Source organism: Myotis myotis, unplaced genomic scaffold, assembly GCF_014108235.1.
Source record: "Myotis myotis isolate mMyoMyo1 unplaced genomic scaffold, mMyoMyo1.p scaffold_m19_p_10, whole genome shotgun sequence".
Lineage (NCBI taxonomy): Eukaryota > Metazoa > Chordata > Mammalia > Chiroptera > Vespertilionidae > Myotis > Myotis myotis.
The window spans coordinates 54,526,357-54,550,954 of NW_023416314.1; positions in this window are offsets into that span (position 1 = coordinate 54,526,357).

Here is a 24,598-nt window from a genome sequence, read left to right on the forward strand (position 1 = left end):
ATGTGTGGTTCTAAGTTAGTTCAAATTTTTCTCTCTTCTTCACTGCTTCAAAAATGCAATAAGCAACAATCCTTAATGACACGGGAAAATCTTCACGAAAGCTACAAACTAGAACAAAGAATTGCAATTCTTACATATTGGGCATCTCACTTATATAAACCTGCATTTAACCAATTGCCTAAAGTCTCTCTTCTTCCCTAGCCATTCAGCTTCATGTTTATATCTATTTTCCTAACACATAGTACATTGTTTGGCACACAGTAGATGATCAGTATATCTTTGTTAAATGAATGAGGATGAACGATCTGAATGGGGAGGGGGTGAGAGGGCGAGTTAGGTCTGGCTTCTGACTCTGAGCTAGACTCTTGGTGATGTAGAGAAGCAGAATCTTAGAAAGGAGGCTTTAATTGTCTTTGATTTTTGTAAGGGGAGGAAGGGTGTCTGGGAGGACTGCTTCATGGTGAATTTGTTCTGCATGTGTGTGTCTTTATGTGTGTGCATTTTTCTTAGCTTTGAGGACCTGGTTTCGTTATTGTGAATCTATTATCTCCCAGCCCCTGGCAGAGGTATTCCTTTCTCCTTTGAGTTTCATGGGTCCATGGTGACGGGTGACCTGTTAGGTCACTTCATTGATGTCTGCGCATGCTGATCATTTAGAGGTGAGATTAGAGATGAGAACAGTGGCTCAGATGTACTAAAATGGGAATGTACTGAATAAATCAGTGCAAAATATGCCCTTACATGTTGCAGCACAATGGGAGGAACTATGAGAGCAAGTAATGAGGAGGCAGGGAGAGAGACATGTCCTATTGAAGCCCCTAGCATGTTCTGAAATGGAGACAAATGATGCAGCCATTGATTAGAAATGCCTGGGCTCACCTGGGCCCTCCTTACCTAGAAGAGAAGGTATATATGGTTCGGTTTATGGTATTGCTTTTCCAGGTGATTGTTGCTGAAAAATGGGATGAATTCAAGAGAAACAGATTTCTGCAAAGAGGTGCTGTTTAAGGTTGGTCCTTTGAGTGTCAGCCAGGGTGGTCTGATCTGGTACAGCCCAACTCAGTGCCCTCCCTTGGTCAAAGGGGCCACCATTAGCCTGCTCGTGCCTTGTGTGGTTTAGATTATTCTAAGCAGTTGTTTCCTCCTTGCCCACACCCCTGTGAAAGGAGGGTGCTTTCCTGCCCCCTGGACATGGACATGGCCTGTAACCTGCGTGGCCAGTGAAGTGTGGGTGGAAGGAAGTTCAGTGTGCCAAGCCAAGTTCTTAAGAAACATAACTTATTTCCACTTGCTCTTGTGGGAACTTTTGATTTTAACTGTGAGAAGAACATGTGCCAGCCAGCTCTGCCTTTCCATCCTGGGCCTCAGAAACACATGAAACAGACCTGAAGCAGAGATGCCCTGGCAAACATGCAGACTTGTGGCTGAGAAATAAACGCTTATTTTTGTAAGCCCTTAAGATGGTTTTTGGTTGATTGTTATGCAGCAAACACTGACTAGTACACCCTGGAGCCATGCAGACCGTAACTGGGCAAAACATGTTTGATGGTTAATTAACCTCACAATATAATGAATAAAAAGTAATGAAGTGCAGGGTTTTTCCAAAGTTCTGTCCTGGAGCATTTTCCTCAGAATTACCTGCAGCAACAACCTGATCTAGACCCACCTCATTAGAATCTCTGGGGAGCTGCATTCTAAATATGCATTCCAGTGATTCTAATGGCACTGAAGTTGAGAATTACTTTCACAATGAATTAAAACCCGTGACCACCTCCATTAACACCAAAATCAGGGGTCTGTAGGATGGATTGGAGGAAAGCTTGTTTTAAAAAATAAAAATATTTTTTATTAATTTCAGAGAGGAAGGTAGAGGGATAGAGAGACAGAAACATCAATGATGACAGAAAGTCGTTGATTGGCTGCCTCTTGCATGCCCCACACTGGGGATCCAGCCTGCAACTTGGGCACGTGCCCTGACTGAGAATTGAACTATAACCTCTTGGTTCATAGGTTGACGCTCAAACACTGAGCCACACCAGCCTGGCAAAAAGTCATGATTTGTTTTTGTTTGTTTTGTTTTAAAGTTGCAAAGTGCTTCACTTAAATTCTCTTAGAAAAAAAGGTTTATTTTTGTTTGTTAATAGAAAGGACACATGTGCAGAATTTCAAGCACCAGGCTTCAGGAAGGTCAGGAAGTAGGGCAACTCCATGTCCTTGCCATGCATTCGCCTTGGTTGTCACATCCTCTCTTGCCTCTCTTGGAGCATCCATTCTCTTCTCTTCTGCCTACCACCTCCCTCTGCTGCCATGCAGTTTCTTTATCTTCCCTTTCAACCTCAAGGCGGACCCTCATCACCTCCCCTACCATCACAAACTGCCTCTTTCAATGTCACTGTCCACTGAGAACGTCCCTCTGTGTTTCTTAGTTCAGATTCATGAGATAATCTGACTGGCCCAGCTCATTTTGTCCACTTTAAAAGCAAGTCATGAGAGAAAGACCACTCTGGATTGGCCACTCTAGAGTTAGGTGTCTGTTCCTGGTCCAATCAAATATGGCTAGCGTGGGGGCAGGTCACCTGGTACAGAGCCTGGCCTTTGAGGGTAGGTTGCATCAGGAGGAGGCAGGGGTGGGCAGGCACCGATTGACATCAAGTTGGGTAGAACTTGATGGAAAGAGGAGACCAGAGAGGAGGAGTCACTCTGGAGTGATGGTTAGGGGATAGATGGAATCATCTGTTGAATGTTTGTCTTTCTCACTCTATTGTCCCTGCCTCAACAAAGCTCACAGCCCAGTGGAACAACCAGTCATTAAATGAATAATGAAACAAATATCTACATATCTACTTAGGTTCCACAAATTGACAACTGGGATAGTCTAGGGAAGAGGGAGCTTTCAACAATGGAAAACAAGAAGCTGGATGGTAAGGTGGAAAGAACTTTGGTGATTAGAACAACCTGGGTTTCAATCCCAGCCTCAGAACTCACTAGCTTTTTGATCTTAGGGAAGTTTCTTAACAATTTTGAGACTCATGCTTTGTCTATAAAATGTGGATACTAATAGTTTCTACCTAATAGTAGGATTATATTAAACTAGAGGCCTGGTGCACGACATTCATGCATGGGTAGGGTCCCTAGGCCCGGCTGGCGATCAGGACCAATCAGGGCCTTCCAGCTGCTGGCAGGGGCCTTCCTTCATTTCGCACTGCCCCCTGGTGGTCAGCGCATGTTGATAGTGAGCAATGGAACTCCTGGTCTCCCAGTTGCACTCTCGAGGGGACACTTTGCATATTAGCCTTTTATATATATAGATGAGATAATGTATGTAAAGTACTTAGCACTGGTATATTGCATTGGTGTGATCACAAGTGAATTCTTTTTTTAAATCTGTCCCTGAGCTCATGCTAAGCCATGAGAAACTGTACTTAGCTATTTTGGTCTTAGTGGGTCTACCACTGTCCCATGTCTGTAAAAGTCTGAGGAAAAGTCACACACTCCAGAGGACTTGGGTTCCAATCCCAGTGTGTCACTTGGAGTGACAGTGATGACTGGGCTAGTCCTGTCTTTCCTTGGGCCTCAGTTCCTGCTGGACTGGTGTAAGATTCTTTGACTCCTTGGTCTAGCCTTTTGCTGGTATTTGGTATGTGGGTCACTAATCTGGGATCCTTCTGTTTAGCAGACAGGGCAAAGTCCCAGCTGTAAAGTGTCTTTCTCCCTGACCACCTTCCATGACTCATATGCAAGCCCAGGAGCCAGCTCACTGCTGACTGAGATCAAGGGCCCTTGAAACTGCGAGTGCTGGATGTGTGCACTGTCTCCCCTATGGCCATCAATCACTGGCAGGGCCTGGGTAGGACTGCAAAGAGGGAAATGGCAAATAAGCAGTTTGCGTTACTAGAACAACATGAAGCCCTTTGCCTATGGTAATTGAAAAAAACCCTAATTTCTGCTCATGTCCCTGGAGGGTCTTCACATTTGGATTCCTATGCAGTCTCCAACTCTTATTATCGACATGACTGAGAAGGCAGAAGGGATTCACCTGCTGGAGTCCAGTTGTGAGGAGAATCCCTGAGTCCCAAAATGGTGCCCAGAGAGATCATGGGTCTCAGCTGGATTAAGGAGAGTGAGGTAGAGGTGATGGGGAAGGACATGCGTGAGGGTATTGCAGATGGGAGAGTGGGGGTGGGCTAGAGGCGCAGAGATAGACAGGGAACTGCTGGGACCCTGTGATGGAGATGGTTTTGGTACATTATCAATCACCTTTAATCCTCATGTCAACAACATGCTAGAGGTAGTGCTATTGTTCCCACCTTACTGATAGGGAAATAAAGGCTTGGAGAAGCTAGTAACTTTCCCTCGGTCCCAACTGCTGGAAATAGTAGAGCTGGCTACTGAAGCCAGTTCCACGTGACCCTAAAGACTGTGCCCTTTTTTCATCAGATACCATTATCACCACTATCAGACATTAATATACCACTGACCCAATTTCTGCCTTTTATTATTATCCCATGTCTGTCTGTCTATATGGACTTAAAAAATTTAGCCTTGTTACAGCAGTACCAATGAAACCCTGGATTTCATGGGCTACTTATTTTTCTTTCAAATACCTATTAAAGTAAACTTGTGGGTATGAAATTTTTTAAAATTTCATTTGCTATAGCACCTAAAATGTTATATACCACCAGGGGTACACAGACCTCAGTTGAGGAAATACATTGTTCTGTGCCAGGAACTGAGGATGAAGACCAAATATATGTGTTATTATATCACAGTATCAGAGAAGTCATAGCTGGTTCTCTGATCTACTCTGCTATTACTGCCTCCCCACACGGGAAGCCCCACCTCCTGGTAGAGGGATGCCCACCCACTTATGTCTCAGGCAGATGGCTAGACATCATCATCTTAGGCCAAATGAACCTCCTTGCTTGGTTTTTCCATAAGCAGCCCATGACACCCAGTCTTTCCCTGTCTTCCAACTTTGATCTTCGTTCTGTGTGAGTGGGTCTTCTGTTCGCCTGTCCTGGCATCTTTGTGTCCCCCCGAAGTATCCACCCAGACCACAGTGGGCGGTCAACATGTGTTAGCATGCAGGATGACACTGTGGGCACAGTGACCTGGAATAGACAGGTGCCGCCATAGCAGTAATAACAGCAGCATTCATATACAAACATCCTGCTTTGCAAGGTACATGAGTTAAGGACATGTTTTCTATTGTAGAAAATATTGGTTTGCTTTACAGATGTCATCATGGAGTTCTTTTACTCAGAGAACTTAGAAACGTGTGATCTCCTGTTTTTTTTTCATGAATTTGTCCACAGTGGGTTTACCCACATAACAACATTTTAACTTTTGTTTTTTTCTACCTTCTGAGGAAGATTTCTGGGCAAAATTTTATGGTGAAGGGTACCTGAGCTTCCTTTTGAGGGCAAGAAATTCACATCTCTTCCTCTTTTGGACAGAATGAACAACAAATGAACCTGTCTGCGGTATTTTTTCAGGTATGTTTAGAGCCCAAGTTCCATGGACGTGGATGACAGAGGATGTAGAGACAGTGGCTTGTGTGTGAGCCATCACACGCAGGACTGGCTTTCCTCTTGGTAACTGTCCACCTTCACCTTACTCTCCCCTCTTTACTCCAACCAGCTATGTCTAGCCTCTCTTCAAGATTCATCTTGCACTTCTTATCTCTTCTCTTGTTCTTTCTTCTTTGACTCTTCAACTCTTTCTATACCTTTTCCCTACCTGATACATTAAAGGCATACCTTGTTTTATTTCATTTCACTTTATTGTATTTTTTTTTTTTTTTACAAATTGAAGGCAAGACCCTCCATTAAGCAAAAAGATTATGACTTGCTTTATTGTGATACTCACTTTATTACAGTGGTCTGGACCCAAACCTGCAATACCTCCGAGGTATGCCTGTATTTCGTTGAATCACTCATAGGTTAAGAGCATGAACTATGGAATCAAACAATGAAAATCCCAGCTCCGTGACCTTCACATAATGACTTCCCCTCTCTGTGCCTTAGATTCCTTCTTTGTTCAATGGGAAAATCAATAGCTGTTATATCCTGGGCTTATTATGAAGATCAAATGAGAAATTCAAGTACTTAGCAGGTACCCACTAGACAGTAACTATTTAGTAAATGCAATCCAGGAGCAGAGCTAGTGGGAATGTTCCCAACTAGAGTGGGAATGTTCCCAATAAGATGCCAGAGAGCTGAGATTGAGTCTCATGCTTGTGTTTTATTCTCCAGAGTTTATTTGAAGAGGTTTTAAATTTCATGCTTTTCCTTCTGTCTGCTTTATTAGAATAGCATTTAAATAAGTTTAGTGTTTGGCCTGGATGGTGGCTCAGTGGTTGAATGTCGACCCATGAACCAGGAGTTCACAGTTCAATTCTGATCAGGGCACATGCATGGGTTTTGGGCTTGATCCCCAGTAGGGGGCATGCAGGAGGCAATGGATCAATGATTCTCTCATCATTAATGTTTCTATCTCTCTCTCTTTCTCCCTCCCTCTCTCTGAAATCAATTAAAAAACATATTAAAAAATAAATTTAGTGTTTTTGCTGCTTAGATCCATTTTATAGAGTGCCTGTCAGTGTTTATTCACAAGTGTTTATCTTCCTAGAGTAAAACACCCCAACCAAACTTGAGTCCTGCTCCTCGCCAGCTAATATGGAGCATAAGCCTCAAGGGAGAGCCCTCCCGACCCCCCCCCCCCCCCCCGCCACCTTGCTCTTTTAGTGTAAAGTGAAGTAGGTCTCATTCTAGAAGCAGCCAGAGAGGGAGAAGTAGGAACAGCTCTGAGAATAGGGAAGTCCCGAGGGAGATGTCAATAACCAAAATTATCTCTCATTTCAGTAGCCACTGAAAGGAGCTCCACTTGGCCCCTTCCCCTGAGGGGTGACCTCTCCTCTGTGCCTGCAAGATGGGCCCAGGAGAGGAGAGGAGGGAGCAGTCATTAGGGGTCGGGTTACCAGTGGGCATGACGTCAGGGCGGCTCCCAGATCTACTGGGAGAGGCAGCAGCTGCAGCAGCCCTGCCTGGTGACCCACCCTGCACCCTCTGCACAGCCCCTGTAGGTCTGAGGCTCTGGGTGGACGGAAAAAGGGCAGCAGATGGCCTTCCCTCACCTGGAGGAGAGCCAGGCTACTACTCTTCCTGCTCAATTCCCCTAGCAGGGTTGCCTTTCAGCAGCTTTCCCTGTGAGCCTGTTTGCAAAGGAGCCCCCTAGGTGATCGAGGTGAGGAAAGGCTCAGGTCCCTGGATGGGCCTCCCAGGGCTGCCAGTGGTGGATAGGGACAGGGGGTATCCTGGGAAGAGCTGGATCTGGAATCAAACAGCCCCTGAATGAAGCCCTTAGGATTGGACCATATGCAAATTGCTTCTCTCTGAACCCATTTCCTTATCTGAAAATGAAGAAAATAACACTTTTCAGGGATTTTAGTTTTTTTTGAGAAGAGAGCACCGGGACCCCATGGTGCACAGTAAGAGCTCAATTCATGGCAGCTCCACGCTGCCTCCCCTTCCTCATCCCATCACTCCCAAATGTTAGGCAGGCGCCTAGGTAGAGCCTGATAGCTGCAGTTTAGTAGCTGCTAGAACATTCCTCTGGAGTTTTGCACCGTCGAGAGCAGGCTTCATAGGCCTGGGTGCTTTCCTTCTTTGATATTTAGGGCTTTAAATTCAGAGTCATCATTGTGCAGGCAAGGACGCTGAGGCCCAAATTGCCGCACCTAGAGCGGTGGAACCGGTAGTTGCTTGTCATTTCCTGACCCACTCCCTGCAGCTTTTTGTGACTCTGTCCTTGACTGGCATCCTTCAGGGACTGAGTTCCCGGAAGATGTATTAATGGAGACATCACTATATTGCACTCCAGAGCTTAGTATAAATAACCCTGGTGTGCATTCATTCATTCGCTCGTGCATTCATTCACTGTAGTCCTCCTTCCATAAGGGCACATAATTACAAAGTGACAGTATATAACTTTATCACTCACATGACTCTGGTGTCACTCAGAGCAGGCAATTAGACTTTTCCCCAAGGCCGTATTTGGGGGTCAGGAGGGCAGGCTGGCGCATTGACTAGTCCGCTGATGTCAGCTTTAAAATATGAAGTAGGATCCTGCAGTAATGCTCTTTCCCCCATGTATACCTCCAACATCCACTATCAGTTTTGGATATAAAGCTGCCCTCTTCCCTTCCTCAGGGCAGGGAACAGCCAGCTGGACCCAAAGTCCCTATGGGATTTGACGCCCTGAGAATGGTGGCCACACTAATTTTGCCTCCGTGTAAACACAAGCAGGCTCCTGCTGGCCTCCCTGTTTGTCTCTGGGTGAAGTCAAGAAAACTGGTGGCACATTGAGTGGGGGCTGAGCTCCCCATCTACTTCAGTAGGATTATAAGAAACTGGACCTGGGGTGTGTGTGGCCTTGGAAGAGTCATTTCACTATATTGAATTTTCCCATCTCTATGCTGAGGCTGGTAATCCCAGCCCTTTCTCCCTCATAAGGTGGTTGTGAAGATTACATGAGGTCCTGTTTGTGGAAACGAAAAGGATATTAACAGCTAATGCTTCATTGGGACTTCTCATATCCCATGTACCGTTATAGTGTCCATTTTATAAAGGGCCTGAGGCTCAGGGAAATGAAGTGTTTTAGTCAAAGTCACACAGCAAATAAGTGAGAGGCAGAGCATGGTGGACTTGTCTGTCTGACCCCAGCACCTAAGAATTTAATCACTGTACCATGTACTGCTTCAGATTTGAGCTGTGTGACATTGGACGAGCCACTTCCCTCTCTGGTCGTCAGTGGTACCCGATGAAAATGAGACTTGGCCTGGATTAATGCTAAACTGCCTTTCAGGTCTACATTCCTGGACATATTTTAACAAAGAACACATACACACACCACCCTACAACTCTTGCTCCCCCCAAGTCTGATCTTTGAGCACGGAAGACCTTGACCATTGGCAGACTCCAGCTGAGAAAGTGTGCACAGGAGCAAGCAGATTGTAACGTACGTCTAATAGCAGAGCCTGCCTAAGTGGGAAATGGATGTTGTAATACAAAGGCAGTTAGCAGGGTCCTTGGAGGTTTTGGCAGGATGTAATTATGGTTCTTTAAAAAAAGGCTCGCATATGTTTTTGAGCAAACTTAACAGATGCCCGGATGTCATGTCTGTATTCTTCAGGGAGTCTAGGATGACTAATTTTCTACAGCAAGTTTGCATAGCACATGGGAATAACCCATTGCAAATCAATTCCTAGGGTGCAACTTAATGAAAGCTTTCATTGATGATTCAGATTAATCATCTAAAAACTTTTATAAAATGACCCCAGCTTCATTCTGGCCTTGGACTGCTTTTCTGTTTGATAAACTAGATGGAGTGTCCTCTCTGTAGTTATAGCTTAATGTGATTCCCTTTAAAAATAAATCCGTAGCCATGCCTGTTTCAGCAATTGAAGGTTTAATGCTGTGTGGTTCATTTCTGCTGCAGCATCCTTCGCAAACTTTTGTGACTTCCTTAGAGATTTCCTTTGAGCGGTGTGCCCTAGGGATATCTTCTAGATGGTTCACTACCATTTCATTGTAGAATGAAATGCAATTGATTCTAAAGGATCAATGCCCAGTTAAGGCAGTTTGGGGGCCGTTTCCAGACCCCAGCACACTCTATCTGGAAAAGTCTTTCGGAAACCCACGTGCTTCGGAGGCCATTGAGAATATCGAGCAGCCGCATCTGGAGATCGAAAGATAACAAGCCTAGTTTCCTTCCACGGGCACCTTGACATCCCTTTTCTTGCTGGAGCTCTAAGCAGTCTGATACATTTCCAATCGAATATCCTGCATCGAGTGACTCGCGTTACTAAGACCCGGTTGCAGGCTTCTGGGTTCACGTCTGGCTGCCTTGGAGCTGAAGTTTTCCTTATGATAACAGACAGTTGAAGACAGTTGGAGATGGAAGCCTTGCACATGTCTGGTTTGGGCAGAATGTCAGCCTTCCAGTTGCCTCCAACTCGTCATAACCTTCCATAATGTCATAACCATCGATCTCCCCTCCTCCTGACGCGCTCTCATTGGCCCCTTGCCCACCTCCTGTAATTGTGCCCGTCACCCCTGCGACCTTTCCTTTGCTGAGCCTGATTAATAATGTACTCAACACATTCCCCTGTTGCATCAAATACCAATTTGGCCTCAATGGGTGAAAGAATGGCTAATGAGGAAATGGTTAAGTCTCTTTATTGGACAAGTCTTTTCATTGAACTGGTCTTGGGAGGTGAGGGAAGCGAGGACGCTGCATTATAACGTTTTTGCTCAGCGAGTTTTTCTCAAACTCCACAGCAGAGTCTGATTCTGTTTACCCAGATGCAGCCGACAGCATGTCATCTGATACCGGCGGACTCTGAGGAGTAAAGGCTTCATGGGACACAGCTTTGTGGCAGGTGTTTGCCCACTCCTCATGTTTCTGCTAAATGTTTTTGAGTAATTACATGGAGCAAAGTATTTATTTATGAAGAAAGAAAGGAGAATAGTTCCCTCCTTCTTCTGGAACATTTTGGGTCCTGCAAGGGTCCTGGAATGTACTAAGTCAGAGGATGGGATTGGGTAACCACAGAGGAGACATGGCGCCCCTCTTGCTGGCTCCCCACCATGCACAGGTTCATCATTTGCAAGTTGCTTCCAAGGCCAGGTTTACTGACAGATAATGTTACAGGGACAGGTGCCAGAGACGTGGCTTCCAAGCTTGCTTTGGGAAGACCCACCATTGGGGAGAGGCGTTTCCTTGAGATGCCCATAGTTTCCTAGAAATCAGAGATGAAGGATCCTTGAGACAATCTAGTCCAAACCCCCACTTTACAGATGGGGGACCTGAGGGCCTCAGATAGCAAGTTGTCCTCTGTAATCCTTGTCAACACTGGAGAAGAAGTACAGAAAAGTGGAAACAACCCCATTAACCAAGTTTTATTGTGCATTTATTCTGTGTTATTCTTTACTAAGAATTCCACTTGCATGTTTTTGTTTAATATTCAGAAAAATCCAGCAGGTAGGTTCTATTCATTATCTCCACTTGACCAATGGGGCAATGTGGTTTTGAGAAGCTTAAGTAACTTTCAGAGGAGGTAGAACTCAAATCCTCCCCATCTACATTCTGAATCACCTTCTGACTCAGTCTAGTTTAACCTCCCCTCATTTTACAGGGAGGACACCTGTATCTCAAAAAAGGGAAGCAACTTGCCCAAGGCCACTGAACTATTTGGTGGAAATATTGTTATTGTTCCTGAAAGAAGTTAACATTTCTTGACTACTTATTTATTACCAGAGATTGTACTGTGCGCTTTACAATCTCATATTTAATTTTGACCACAATCCTAGAAGAAGATTGGTACCCTTAGATAAAATAAATGAGAGCTGGGGAGGTTCAGAGTAACTTGTTCAGTGATTTATAGTTAATAAGCTGGGATTTAAGTGGAGGCTCCAAAATTTGATTGTTCTCATTCTACTTTGTGAGGCCTGGTGTCTGGAAATCCTGTACAGACTTGTTTCCAAATCTCATTTAATCCTTATAGTAACCCTGCAGGCAAGGAGTTGTGAAGTTTGGATATAATTCTAGCTCTGCTGTTAAGTGCATCACATCCTCTCAGGCAAGCCCCATCTCCCGCTGTGTGCCTCAGTTTCCTTAGCTGTAAAGGAGGGGTAGCCTCCTTATTTAAGCCACAGGATCTTGTGAGACAGTAAGCGTGCATGTGCTTCACGTTTCAGTTGGAAAGTGCTGAACGGAGGATTATTCCATGAGGCCCCTTCATCCTCTGAGGTCTGGAAGTTTTCTCTGTCATTCCGTCCCCTCAGATCACCACTGGAGGGTCCACATTTGCTCTGAGTTAGACGGCAGCTGGGTTTGTATTTGATTCGGATGGAGCGTGGCCTGAGTACTAAATGGCTGTCAGCAAGATCTCTTTTCTAGCTGGCTTAGGGGGAGGGCGGGGGGGCAAGGGAGCCAGGCTGTCAGTGCTCCTTCTAGATGCCGGGGGGGGGGGGGGGGGGCTCCAACACCGAGTCCCTGTTCCTTTGTGCTTGAAGGACAGCACACAGGCTGAGGCAGGCTGAACCCTGCTTCAAAGCCTGCCCTCTTCCATAAGACAGTAGAGAAGACCAGGCTGGGAGGTTTTGGGAATAATTGGAGGACTGGCTGCAGAAACCAGCTCCAGGACCTCCTGGCCCCATCAGCAGTGCCTTCTAATCATTTCACAGCATTTGGCCTTTTGGGCCGTTGGGGTTTCTAGGAAAAACTCATTTTAACCTTAACCAGTGTTACTGTGTTGTTGTTGTTGTTGTTGTTGTTCTTCTTCTTCTTCTTCTCCTTCTTCTTCTTCTTCTCCTCCTTCTCCTTCTCCTTCCTCTTCCTCTTCCCCTCCTCCTCCTCCTCCTCCTCCTCCTCCTCCTCCTCCTCCTCCTCCTCCTCCTCCTCCTCCTCCTTCTCCTTCTTCTTCTCCTCCTTCCTCCTCCTCCTCCTCCTCCTCCTCCTCCTCTCCTCCTCCTCCTCCTCCTCCTCCTCCTCCTCCTCCTTCTTTTGGATAGAGAATATGTTTCTTTCTCACTGATTTCTTCCTCATTTTAAATCCAGCAGTACCTAATTCTCTCTAAACCTAGGAGAGGCAAATCACATTTTTGAGAGCTGACTCTTTGCTAGAACCTATGCTGAAACTTTTATACATATTACCCCATACAATTCCCACAAAAACAGGCCATTCTCTTCTTGCAATGTTCACATTCTCTTGCTTTTTCTCCCATAATAATGGTTTCACCTTTAGTGTCCCTTTGCTGGCTCCTGCTCTGAATGTCTGGTTACCCAGGCTCTGTCCTAAGTAATTTTTACTTTTCTCTAGGACAGTGGTTCTCAACCTTCTGGCCCTTTAAATACAATTCCTCATGTTGTGACCCAACCATAAAATTATTTTTGTTGCTACTTCATAACTGTAATGTTGCTACTGTTATGAATTGTAATGTAAATATCTGATATGCAGGATGGTCTTAGGCGACCCCTGTAAAAGGGTTGTTCGACCGCCAAAGGGGTTGCGACCAACAGGTTGAGAACTGCTGCTCTAGGACTTTATGGGTGATCTTGTCCAGTCCTCTGGCTTTACCATCCATCTCTAAGCTGATGACTCCCCAGTTAATGTCTATAGATCCAATTGTGCACCTGTGCTCCAGACTCACACTCACCTGAAGTCTAACAGGAAGTTTGGCCTCGGGGTGCCTCTCCGACCTCTTCTCCTCCCATTCTCCCCTTTAGACTAAGACCTCACCTGTTCTTCGAACCTGCCAGTGTAGTCCCACCTCCAGGTTCTTGCACCTACTGTTCTCTCTGCCTGGAAAGTGGTTCCCCCAGGATTCACATGGCTGTCTCACTCTTCATCCAGGGCCCGTCCTCTGCAAGATCCACTCTGACCACGTCATCTAAGCCAGCCCCTCTGCAGGACCCCCCCTCCTGCTTTGCCCTTACCCGTCCTTTAAAAATTTTTTTGGCCATAGCACTTATCTTGCCTCAGATGACATTGCATCTTATTTATTTACACACTTGTCTCTCTGTTGCCATCCCCCTGAGATGTCGAATCTACAAAGTCAAAAGTATTGTCATGTTCATAGCTATAGCACCAGTGCCTAGAACAGCGGTTCTCAACCTGTGGGTCGCGACCCCTTTGGGGGTCGAACGACCCTTTCACAGGGGTCGCCTAAGACCATGGGAAAACACATATATAATTACATATTGTTTTTGTGATTAATCACTATGCTTTAATTATGTTCAATTTGTAGCAATGAAAATACATCCTACATATCAGATATTTACATTATGATTCGTAACAGTAGTAAAATTACAGTTATGAAGTAGCAACGAAAATAATTTTATGGTTGGTCGTCACCACAACATGAGAAACTGTATTAAAGGGTCGCGGCATTAGGAAGGTTGAGAACCACTGGCCTAGAATGTGGCTGCAGGTGGCTGGGCCCAATGAATATTTGTTAGAGATTGAAGGAAAGAATAATATGAGAGGTAGGTATCATTTCCACAATTTTATAGGTGGGGAAGCAGAGGCTGAGATACTATACCCCATACCACAGTTGTAATACCATAATGTATTATGACTATAATTTACCACATGTATGACTGACCTGCTTTTCCCCTAAAACACATGCTTTTCTGACTTCACACATACTGTGTATACTATAACTTGTCACCCATAATCCTTTGTAAGTTCCACTCTTTATGACTCTTTATCTAGGAATCTGAATATCCAATGCATCCAAAGAGAATTATTCTTAACAATAATTATCTATTTAAGAAACCCCTCATCACTGTCCTCACTGAACGATGTTGTCACAGTGCCTGGTACGGGGTGATGGGTGAGCCGCAGCCGACTGGGCAGGTGTGGGGCACCACAGCGCGTCCTCAGATAACACACAGTCGGGAGATCTCAGTCATTTGTGTGCTTTGGCAGAAGCTAGTTGTTTTGAACTTTTATGTTTCAATTATGCAAGTATATTGTACATATCCATGTCTTAATCGCACAATAGCAAGAAACGCCAAGAGAATCCAACCAGAAGCTGTTGAGCTGGATCAATTCCTTTTTATTTTTTAAAATCATCTCTTGATTTTAAGAAGCCCAGTCCCTGGAAATATCAGCCATCCAAGGCAGTTCAGAATATGGACATTCAGGATACATAACCTTTCCCCCTCCTTGTTCCCCAACTGTTTGGCCTCCCTGGCAGTTGGGTGCCCATCAGATCACTCAATTGCCCTACGAGGCTTCTTCTTCTCTCTGCAGTTGATGCCTGTCCCTGTTCCTTTATCAGCACCTCGCCCTCTTCCTGATTGGCAGTCATTCAGGCACACAAAGACCGACTGATTATATCTGTCCTTCCTGGTTGGATGCTCCTGTCTCACCCAGGCTTTGGATCAGGACCGGGACCTGGCTATCCTCCTATGTAGCCACATTGAAAATGACAGTTTCTTATATTTCTATGTTCCTTCCAAATTTCAGCCCAAGGCTGGCCACCTGGAGCCACTCAGTGAAGACTCATTTGCCCACGTTCTTGGTTTGTGGTGGCCAATTGTTCCTCCACGACTCCCTCGGACATGATGAGTCGTGGTTCCACACATTCTGGTAATGACTCTTTTGTGAAGTTATGGATGGAAGTCTCCAAAGGAGTGCTGTTTCCCTGATGCAGTCGCTCAAAACCAGACACGTCTAAATTCATCCCAGAGGAGGGCTGGGCACAGACTGGGAAGTGAGAGGCCACCCATCGAGAAAGGAGGCAACTTGAGACACTCCCTTCCCTCCGTGCCAGCAGAATTCTTCTGGGTTGTTCTTTTCCTAGTGCTTGAATTTCAGTAACTACCTCCTCCTTCCCAAGCTCAGCTCTTGCTCTGCAGCAGTCTAAATTTACTGTCTTCTGAGCCTCTCCTTTCTATTACATTAGATATTAGAAATATCCATCAGCCGGGCTGTTTGGGGGGTACACTTTATAGTCTCTGTGCATGAACCGCCGAATGCTACAACTTGGATGGACCTGAATTTATCTACAGAATTACTCGAAAGCTTCATGCTTTCACCTGTGCAGGTGTTCTGGTCCTATCACACTACCTAATAAACCACTAAACACTCTTGGAAGGTCTCAAAAAAGGAATCCCATGTCATTCTCTTTTAGCATCCCTATAGCTATTTATTCTTATCCTCTGGTGGTGATGATGGTGGGGCAGTGTTTACGATCATTTTATTAGCCTTTCCTCACAAGATTCACTTTTATTAAAAACACAAATATCACTATAAATATCTTGGTGGGGAAGTTGGAGGGATTTCTGGAGAGTTTAGACAAAAGGATGAACTATATCAAGGTTTGACCTGTTGCTGAAATGCATGACTAGGCTATAGGTGTGGACATTTTTTCTCACAGGTAGCCTTGTTCTCACAGGTAGCTACAAGCTTGCTGGTTTAAAGGCAGACAGGTCTCAGGGGAAATGGCAAGTTTATAGAGATTATTTTAAGAAAAATCTTGTGTTTAGAAAAGTCACATTTTCTGCTCAACATTTTTCCTAGTTGTACATTTCTGGTTGTGTGGGCCAATGCATTCCCTTGTTTTGCAAGCTAACATACAATGGGTTTCTTTTACTTGCTGTCCAAAGCATCTGAATCAGTGAATAGAGGTAACATGTGCACAGCATTTAGTAGTTTACAAAGCACCTTCACATTGATGATCACGTTCAGATTTTATGCAAACCCTGACCGGGGTACTTAAATTCCCCAGCATGGAAGAGAAGCTTGAAGCTCCGAGGGGTCAGGAGACTTATCCAATGCCATACTGCTAGTGGGTGGTAGAGCAGGATTAGAATCCAGATCCTTTCATTCCTGTTTTGAGCTTCTTCTACAATCTTGCCTGTCTCTCAAAGAAATAGGTTTGTCCATCTACCTACCCATCCATCCATCCAAAACTATTTATTGAGGACCCCCTATATACTAGATGTTGTATCTGGAACTCCCAGGTTGACTGGGAAGGCAGTAAGTGAGTGGATAATTGTAGTGAAGTGTGACAAGTGCCCAGGCATTAGCATTGGATCTCTGGAAAAACAAATGAGGGATACCCGACCTGGGGCAGTCATCAGGGAAAACTTCCTGGAGGAAGTGATGCGAAAGCTGAGTTTTGGATGTGCACGCATATTTAACAAGCATTTATTTCCCTAGGTGGTATGGGTTTCCTACGCACCACTTGTCTGCCTACCCCTTATATCACTCTTAGCTGAGCTCAGTTGTTAAGAAAGTAGTGGGGTGGAGCTAGTTTAAGAAGGAAGAGCATTCCCAAATTGGAGACTGAGTGATAAGGCGGCTTAGACAAGGCTGTGAACACCTAGGGTGGGGAAAATGCCCCCGACAAAAAGCAGAAGACCTGGTTTGAGCCCTGGGCAAGCTCTTTTTTCTAGGCTTTTTCATCATGATATGAAGGGGTTGGATCTTTAAAAAGTTTAAAAGTGCTGATTGAACTGTCCCAAGCAGGCACCAGGAACAGGGCAAAGGGGAATGTCGTCAGAGGGCTTAGATGGTGCTGCCCATACTTTCTTCTTGCCTCATGTCTTTGCACCAGCTCTTCCCTCTACTGGGAAACCTGGCCCACCTTGTCCTTCCATTAGCCTCTGTCTTATCTCCTGCTCTGTTCTGTCTCTCGCCAGGCAGATGTAGGGACTCTTCTCAGCTCCCAGAGAGCCCTGGATTATGAACATTTTTCCCACTCACTGTGTTTGGATATTTGCATGTCTGACTTTCCACTTGGCCTTGGGCTCCTGAGGAGAGGGACAGTAACCTTTGACCTTCACGTTCCTATATGTGAATGAATGAATGAATGATGGGGATTGTGGACTTGGTTTGATCATAGGTCTTGGGAGTTGGAAGAAGTTTCCAAAAATGATGTAGGTATTGAGAATAAAATACTTGCATGTCCATTATCCGGACAAGACTCAAGGCTCTGAGAGGGTAAAAGACTAACTGGGAGGAACAAGCCAGGTCTGCTTATCAGGGCATTGGATCCACCAGGACTGCCAGGATTTCAGTTTTATTTCATTCTTTGGGGGAAAACAGAAGAGTCATTTTCGCTGGGGTAGGTTGAAGAAGACGGGAGTTGGGGTGTAACAGCTTGAGAAGAGAAGAGTGATGTGAAGTGTGTGAAGGTTTGTTTGGGTAACAGCCGTATGAATAGATTAAGATGGTGAGGCTGGGAGGAGGCAGGTGGAAGACCAGAAGAGACGGCATTTGACGAGGCGGAGCTGTCTGGGGCCTGAGCAAACAGCGCATCTCTGGGGAGAGAGAAGAGGGCCTCCTGGAACGTGCGTAGGAGACAAGCTCCATGCGCAGTGAAGTGATGCATACCGCAAGCACATTTCTCTCCCTCTGCCTGGGCTATCACAGCCCGTGTCGTTTATCTTTCGTCTTCCAAGTTGTAATGGACTCTGTTTCAGGCCATCCGAAAACAGAGGCTGGGCTTTCGGGGGAGCCTGCTTCATTTTCACATCCACTCTTCATGGCTGTGGGACATTGTTTCCGTCGTCTTTGTTTCTCTCCCCCTGAGTTTATTCCTTGGCAACGTGCCTCTGGCTCAGTGGGGCCCCTGACACATCCTCTCATGCTGCAGCTTGTCAAAACCGAGGAGAGGCACCTTATCAGTCCCCGGGCAGACGCAGGACGGCGGCGCCCTGTGCGCGCACTGAATCGCTGATAGAGCCACTCGCCACGCATGGAATCAGGCGCACCTCTAATGAGGAGCACTGCCGCCCTGTTTGCTACGAGGGGGCTGGTTGTGATGAAGCATCTCCTTGCGATTGGCTTTGGGAACGGCAGATGGAGAGCTGGGTGGAGGTGGGGCAGGGCACTCACCAGCAGAGCAGAGGCTCCCTTTTGTGAAGCCCGGCTTTGTCTGCCAGAGCCTCCAGGTGTCCAGCCCAGGACAGGTTTGACGCCACTTCTGATGCTAAACTCAGCTTTAGCATCACTTGCTCCAGGAAGTTTTCCCCGATGACTGTGGTTTTCTGCTCTGAAATAATCGATGATCAACACACAATCCCAGAAGCTGCCAAGGGGGCTCTGCCTTCTGTGCATCAGCATCCAGAAGGCAGGGCGTTGGCCAGACCAGCCTCCGAGCTCCTTGAGGGCAGGGCCTTTGTTGTGTTTTTCTGGTTCCCCAGCCCCAGTGCCGGGCACATGTGTCTGTGGAGGCCCATGGGCCTGAGTTCCAGCCCTGGCTTCACCCCTCATTAACGGTGTGATCTTGAGCAAATAACTCAATCTCTCTTGAATCCCTGCCCCAGTGTGTGCAGGGCTGGGGGCCTGGGTGAGGGGGGCAGGGACATTTCTTGGAGATGTTGCTGCCCAAATTGAGTCTTGAAGCGGCAGGGGGCAGGGCTGGCTGGAGCACTGCTTGTGGGCAAGCGAGGTCTGCATCTGGGAACTTGCAGTGTGGTTCAAGGTCAGACAGGTAGATAGAGCAGAGCAGGGAGCAAGGGCACTGACGCCCTGACAACTGGGTGGCAAAGCCAAGGGGAGAGACCTTCTTAGAGAGTAAGACCTGTTATTTGGGAGGAAGAGAGACATGTAGTTGGGATGGGATGCTGGGAAGCCATGACAGCGGTTGGTGAAATTCCAAGTGAAATTTGGAAGAAATTCATGCCCGTACCTCACACTTGATTCACATGCTGAATGTGAATCAACCACAGAAAATGTCTATCTTCTCTCCATTTGTCTGTTTTGTCCTGAAGCAAACTCCCAGGTGGTTGCTATGGAGGAGAGGGCAGGGATGGGAGGACCAGAGAGGGTGACCACTGCCTTAGACCACCTGGATGCCTACTGGGCGTGGCCGCCTCCACCTCCCTGACTCTCTCCCCCAGCACCCTGCTCATCCTGCTGACTGGAGCCCCATATATGTTTCCCAGAGATTATTTTCTGTCTCACTTCAGAGGGTCTGCTTGGCTGGCACTCCACTGAGCCCCTGGCATCCTCCTTACTGCTTTGGCATCTGCACACAGAATCCAGTACAGTAGTTCTGGGCTCACCTGCCTTTCCCAGGAAGTACCTCTTAACTTCCACCAGCACCAAGAATTTAACAAGCTCTTCTGAACCACCAACAGGCCATTTTGAAAAACAGTTTCACTAATAACTTGGATATGCTGTAGTGCCTATAATTATAGACACACAAGAAGTTATATAATTAATATCGGGTATTCCAGTGGCAGAAGGGATAAATAGTGCCACGGCGGTTTTTACCTTCTAGGCTCTTCCACAAAACATCCCTTTTGTCTAATCCTCCTCACCCCCTGGTGGTTGAATTAGTTGCAATTAACCATGGAAGTGGAGTCTTTTTATGCAAACAAACAAAACTGATAAATAATAGAGTACATCATCTCTCCACTCCGGCGACAATCCACTTGGCCTTAATGAGATTTGAGCACAACGCGGCGATGTTGCTGTCTGTCAGGCTTGTGACAGTAGGGTTCTCTCCAGACTGGCTTTCCTTAGGCTGCTGCTGTCCCCTTGCATTAGATATATCACCCGTGGCTCTGAAGGTCTGGAAGGCACCCCCGAGAAATTGCACCTGCCCGGGAAAAGCATGGCATGTTTGAGCTATCTGTGGACTTTCCAAGCTCTGTGATCTGCTGGGCCTCTCGGAAGCACAGGAGGCGTGTGTGTGTGCAGCAGCTATCCTCTGAGACACCCTCTGTGTGTGTGTGCAGCAGCTATCCTCTGAGACACCCTCTGTGTGTGTGTGCAGCAGTTATCCTCTGAGACACCCTCTGTGTGTGTGTGCAGCAGTTATCCTCCGAGACACCCTCTGTGTGTGTGTGCAGCAGTTATCCTCTGAGACACCCTCTGTGTGTGTGTGCAGCAGTTATCCTCTGAGACACCCACTGTGTGTGTGTGCAGCAGTTATCCTCTGAGACACCCTCTGTGTGTGTGTGCAGCAATTATCCTCTGAGAAACCCTCTGTGTGTGTGTGCAGCAGTTATCCTCTGAGACACCCTCTCTGTGTGTGTGTGTGCAGCAGTTATCCTCTGAGACACCCACTGTGTGTGTGCAGCAGTTATCCTCTGAGACACCCACTGTGTGTGTGCAGCAGTTATCCTCCGAGACACCCTCTCTGTGTGTGTGTGCAGCAGTTATCCTCTGAGACACCCACTGTGTGTGTGCAGCAGTTATCCTCTGAGACACCCTCTGTGTGTGCGCAGCAGTTATCCTCTGAGACACCCTCTGTGTGTGTGCAGCAGTTATCCTCTGAGAAACCCACTGTGTGTGTGCAGCAGTTATCCTCTGAGACACCCACTGTGTTTGTGCAGCAGTTATCCTCTGAGACACCCTCTCTGTGTGTGTGCAGCAGCTATCCTCTGAGACACCCTCTGTGTGTGTGTGCAGCAGTTATCCTCTGAGACACCCTCTGTGTGTGTGTGCAGCAGCTATCCTCTGAGACACCCTCTGTGTGTGTGTGCAGCAGCCCACTCGGAAGTGGCAGGGCCTTCAATTTCATGGCAAAGCATTGGTAGTCAATGCACTCTGCGCGTATGAACCCCGTGGCCGATGTGCTCACTGAACGAGAGGCGGAAGCAGTTGGAGTGGGTTTTCTGAATAAATTATAAATACAAATCTGATCGTGTCTCTTGTCCAAGCTCCTTAGCTGAGCAGAGAGCTCCTAGATCACAGTGACCAAGCACCCTGCTTTTCTCAGGATTGATGGGGTTCCTGGGATATGGAACTTTCAGTGCTAAAGCCAGAAAGTCAGGGCAGAAGGAGCTGAGTAGGCTCCCTAAAACCATGAGGTAGGGCTGCCTTCCCACCCCGCCCCCCCCACCACACACACACACATTCCTCCTTCTTCCCTGTCTCTTATCTTCAACAATAAGCTCTTGTGATTCTGAATGGGTTGTAATAGTTCCCTGTTGTTTCTTGCCTCTTTGCTTCTACCCCTGCTCTCTCAGCTGCAGTAGACCCCCCCGCCCCCGCCCCCGCCCCCGCCGTGGCTCTCCTGTCTTTGCCTAACTGATTCGCCCCATCCTTTAAGGCTCAGTGAGGCATCATCTCATCTGTGAAGCCTTTGCTGACCCCCTCAAGTTTCTCTACTCTGTGCTGACCCCCATTGTCACAGTCATTACTTTATTCCATTATTGCCTATATCCTCACTGGACAGGGAGCTTTGTAAAGTCCTGAATATGACTTACTAGATTTTATCTTCCTAACATCTAGCATAATGACTGGACAGAGGCATCCATTAAATGAAGTATTTAATTCAAAAATTTATTTAACTGTTTACATATTTAAGTGAATGAATGAAAGGTAGATGGTAAAATAAGGTCCAGGTGTTGGTGAACTTTCAAAAGCTGTGTGCCTGTGTCCTACTGACCAGCATGCAGAGCAGTTCATGAAAGATGGGGAGGCCCTGGATCGCTGCAGGGAGGGGTGGCTCATGGCGACCCAACTTCCTGCCCAGGGAACAGGGGGCTGGAAGTGAAGAGGGGATATGGGATGAGGGTGGGGGCAGGCTGGGGCTCTGAAGCAAGCTGGTGTCCTGGGGTGTGGGGTGGGGAGAGGGACAGGACAACCTGGGTAAGTAAACCAAATGCAGGCTCATTGGTCATTTGGCTCTTTGGTTCCAAAAGACGTTCTTAACTAAGATGCCTACACAAATGGGGTTGGGGGAGAGGGGGGGGGGGTGAGAAGGTGACCAGGACACAGAACTTGTAGGGTTCCTTTTAGAGAGGCCCAGCCTGGGCTTCTGCAGGCAGAGAGGAGCTGAGACACTGAGAAAGACCTGGGAGAATCAAGGCTGCTATGGGCAAGGTGTCCTACATCAGCCAGCTGGGTGCTGGCCAGGACTCGTCCACAGGCTGCTAGGTGGGCCTGTCACCGACCTGGCCCCCAGGCGGGCGTGCTGCGGGAAAGAGAAGTCCCCTGGGCTTCCACGGAGGGGAGGGGTGGCGGGGGCTGCTTTGTGCACTGGAATCTCTGTCTGCAGGATGAATATTTCAGAAAGGCAGCTGGGAAAGGCAGTGCCTTTTTAATATTAGCTGAGCAGAGCCTGAGTGGGGAGGGCGAGTGGAGTAATGTGCTCGCGACACCATGTTTTTCGTGTACAATGGGACGGAGGTGAGCGCAGGAGACGGCTTGGTTATACAATGCCTTTCCTTTGGCCCATACTGAATGGGAGCCCAGGATTGTTGCCAGTGACTTTGACAGCAGCACAGGGTGAGGCGATTGTGCCGATCTTGAGGAATTGGAACTCCTGGGGGAGTCTAGCAGCGCCTGCCGTTCATGAAGCAGCTCACTCCGGCCAGAGGCTGGCCTGTGCTTCCCTAATATTAACAACTTTACTCAGGACAAGTCCCTTTTCTCCCGGTCATAGAAGTCCAATCTAATAACTCCCAGGCACTTAGCACGATACCTGCCACCTCATCCCAACAATAGTAGCTAACTTTAGATGAGGTTTGCTCTGTGCCAGGCACTGTTCCAGGTGCTTTTACAGGTATTACACATTTAATCCTTATAACCACCTACATTAGGGGCTTTATTATTTTACAGATGAAAAAACTGAAGCACAGAGAGGTTAAGGAGCTTGCCCAAGGCCACACAGCTAGTAAGTGACAGAAGCCAGAATTTGAACCTAGGTAGTCTGACTCCAAAGTTTGATTGTTTAATCAATTAGGATACCACCTCATAGCAAACACTCAGTAACTGTTTACCTGTTGCTACTGTTACTACCCCCAAAGATACACCATTTGTGAGGGAAGACCTGGGATTGAACACACAATGCTTGCCCCTAAAATATCTGCACCGAACTTCTATATTAGGCTGAGAGAGGGGTTTGTGGGTTTTTCTCATTAACTGAGTGTTAGTTGGAAAACTCAGTTGCCTTCAACCCTGTGAGAGACCCTTCCTGAGGTCACTAGTATCTGTGCTCTGTCTTCCTGGACTCTCAGCCTCACTGCATGTCCTGTTGCTTTTGCCGTGAAGTGTGGCCATGTCAATGAATTCTAACCAACAGAATATGAACAGAAGAGGTGTGTTCCCATATGTAATACCCTTTGTAATACTTTAAGCAATAAAAAAAGTAAAATAAAATAAAATAAATTTTTCAAAAAAAAAAAAAAGAGGTGTGTGCCTCTTTGCCCCATCCCCAGCCCTCCCATCCATGATCCCAGAGGACTTGAAGGAGGATCACAGGTGAAAGGGGCCTGCAAGCCTAAATGACTACATGGGGCACCCCCTCAATGGCCCCCCTGCTGGACTCTGATGCAAGCAAAAGACCATCTTTACCAGGTTAAGTCAATGAGCTATTAGTATTGTTATAATAGTCAGCTCCCTCCACCCCCAGTAATATAGAGCATTTTAAAAAGCCTTGAGAAGCACCTTAGTCTGCTTCTTTACCACAGTAAGTGGACACGGAGAGAGTGAAGTTTGGAAACAGCAGAGTGCCTGCTGCATCTGTGCTCAATAAATGTGAGAAGGTGTATCTTTTTAATGAGAGGGCAGTTGTCCAATATGTGTCAAACCTAAAGTGTTTGTGAAGCTGTTAACCCGGCAATTCCACTTTTAGAAATTTATTCCAAGGAAATAATCTTGGATGAGCAAAGATGTAGCTACCAAAATGTTTATCCTAGTGTTGCATTTTAAGTGGAAAATTGGAAACAAGCTAAATTTTCAGCAGTAGGAAATTGGTTAAACTGTGGTGCATCTATTCAATTGAGAACCATCCAGCCATTACACATTATGCAATAGAAGGCCATGCAATCACATGGAAACATATTCAGAGTAAAAAAATGGAAAAGCAGATTACAAAACAGTATGTATTCTATGAACCCATTTTTAAAGATAGAAATAAAAGTATGTGAGCGCGCGCACACACACACACACACACACACACACAGATATAGCCCAAAAATGTGAATAATTACAAAGGCAGTGCTTATTAAACTACATTTCATTTACCAAATGAACTATCAGCTGTTAAAGTATGTATACATTTTTGGGGGACACCCTCTATATACACACACACAAGAAAAGGGCTGAAAGGATACACCT